Raw genomic sequence first — 2,835 nt, forward strand, 5'->3', positions numbered from 1 at the left:
CTCTCCACTCCTTGTGGGAAATTTTTTCTGCAGTCCTGATCATTGCTAATTTTGGTTGATCCAAAGAACGGAGAGTGAAACCCATTGCTTTTCATCATTCAGAAACCACTCACAAGGTTTTGACACAAAGCCAGTTTGGCTCGCAGTTGGGCCCATGGCCAGCTTGAAAATATTCCTGAACCTTTCAACAATCCCTGGCTGGCTTTCAAACTTAAAACAAAAGCCGAGATCAGGGAAAGTTTGCAAATTTTTAGGTTGTATAAGAGAACTTCTGTACAACTTGTAATAAATTCCCACCATTTATTTTCAGTTATTTTCATGCTGGGCAAATCTCAGTCTCCAAATGCTGCTCTTGCCTCAGAGAGCATAACCATATTTTTGACAAAAAGAGACTGCTCTGAAAGGTGTGGAGAAAGATACGGGATGTGTTGGGAAACTACTGGAGAACATACAGTTCACTCTTGTCTGGATGCATTGTTCCTTGTCTAAAGTGTCCCCTGGTTCCCCATTGTACAGGGAGTATTGAACGTTTATGGCAGTGTTCTAAGTTACTGAAGTCTCCCACTGGGTCCATTCCTACAGCTCAGGAACACACAGGAATCCCCCTCTAAGCAGGAGAATTAAAGAGTTTTCTGAAATATTTGACAGTTTTAGGTATTCAGCTACTTAATAATATTTAGTCACACAGAGAGAACAGGGAAATTATTTACTTCACCTAGTGAATAGAGTGGGAACTGTAGCTGCCTCGGTAATGTGGAACAGAAATACAGGTGCTGCAGCCACAAACAGAAAAGGAGACTGCGTGTGCAGGGCTGCACTGGTTGGGAAGCTGCTCTGTCTGCCATGGTCGGCTAGACACACACAACCACACAACAGTTACTTTACTGTTACAGGGAGAACAAAATGGGAAATGTTTAAAACACATTACTACTCATGATATTGCAAATTTGACAGTCTAAATCCACAGCTAGCGAACACCAAGAAAGGTTTGTATTGCTTACTTTGCCTCCACCTCACCACAGTTTGACACATGCAAACAAACATGTTAAAGCCCCTTTGCGGAGGATTCCAAAAGCCAAAAACTATTTTCTTTGCTTCTCTTTTTCCTTTTCTTTCTCCTTTTCCTTTTCCTTCTTTCATTCTTTCTATTCTTCATTCTATAAGCCTGAATCTACAGATCAGGTTAAGCCTGAGCCTTCATTAAATGTAAGCAGTATCACAATCATTCAACTTAATGGAGATTTACACAATTTAAGAGACCACCCCTCTTTGTTCTGTATGCTAAGATTCAGCATGGCCATATTTTTATCCATCAGTGAGCAACAAAAGCTCAATACAATCTTTCTCCCTTCTTTATGTCATTATACTGTTGAGGCAACCCTTACCTGGAGACCCCAATCCTACCCTCTTTACACACACACACGCCACACCTAGAACAGCCTTAAATTACAAGCCATCAGCCTCTCTCTCTCCAGTAAAAAGTCACGTTTCACAACCTACCACTCAGATCAGCGAATGAGCAGCACATCAGCAGATTAGCTGCCTGCCCAAAGCTGCAAAACAGCAAAACATTTCCCACATCAGCCGATGGCATTAGATCCCATTTTACTACTGAACTCCGTAGCATCAAGCAGTCAGAAAAGCACCAGGGAAACATCCATGTTGAGAGCATACACATGCACAGATTCACACTCAGACCCCGAAAAAACCATACAGATGGGTATCAATGGAATAATACATGCAGTTATGCAGACTGTGTTGTTTCTGCCCAGCTACTCTTTGTGCTGATTGACTGGAGGGGATTAGAAAGGACTCAGCCCAAAACCGCAGCTCCTAATGCTCCTGCAGCTATTGCATAACGGAGACCGATTCCCATCCCAAGCCCTGACCCTCAACTTCCTCAAGACAAGTTTAATGCTGTCAGGCTGTATAATGGAAACATTACTTCCCAGTGAAGAGAAATCTAGATGGGATCCACCAGCTCCCCCAGGCTGGGTTCTTTGGTTATTTGGGTTCTCTGATGGGCAGCAATGGGAAAGTACGGAAGTGTCACCAAGAAGGAAACAGAGTAATTTTTTCCAAAATATTTCTACCAGGAGCTACTGCAAGCTGAAGCCTTCTGGGGTTCATTAATAGATAGACACCTGCTATTAAAACATCCACTAAAGAAAAGATCCCTAAACCAAGGAAAATCAAATACATCCCAAAAGTAAACTGAAAATCAATGAACCTGCAGACCTTAGCTAAACTAAATGTACCTTAAGTTAAATACACCTAAAAAGGCAAAAGGGGGGAAAAACTGCAACCAGAAAGTCCACAATTAAATGGACATATCTCAAAAGCATGCAGAAAATATACAAACACTTCAGAATAGGCACACCATTAAAAGCTCCATGTTGAAATAACATGAGACCATGTAGGAATTCCAGGTGCATGGGGAATAGCTGAAGTAACTCCTTTGAGATCTGTCACTCTAGATGTGTACAGGTGTACAACAAATGAGGACAGAGCCCCATCAAGTCAGGTGAAATCAAATGCCCTCCAACATTTGACTGAAATCTGGATGTCCTGTGTCTAACAAACTGCAAAGGGCTTTAGGGAACTTGGCTGGGTCCTGCATCCCCCCTCCCCCACATCAGCAAAAATTATTATTTGCAAAGGCCGCAATTGCTCGTTATTTTCTGTTTTCCTACATGCGCTCACTAACTCATTAGTAATGTTCCCAAGCAGTCAGGCTGGGAGAAGAACCGGGGAAGGGACAGGAACGAGACAACCAGGAGATGCTGCGGCCAGGGCCCCTTTGTTGAGCATCCCTGGGTACCCCTCGCCTTTTAC

General features: G+C 42.9%; 1 protein-coding gene across 1 annotated transcript in view; it reads right to left on the reverse strand.

Annotated features, from left to right (window-relative positions):
- Window positions 1–2,835, reverse strand: part of RTN1 (reticulon 1) — a 147,143-nt gene that overhangs the window by 117,140 nt on the left and 27,168 nt on the right. The gene's annotated exons all lie outside the window — the stretch shown is intronic.

This window comes from Falco punctatus (genome assembly GCF_963210335.1).
Source record: "Falco punctatus genome assembly, chromosome: 7".
NCBI lineage: Eukaryota > Metazoa > Chordata > Aves > Falconiformes > Falconidae > Falco > Falco punctatus.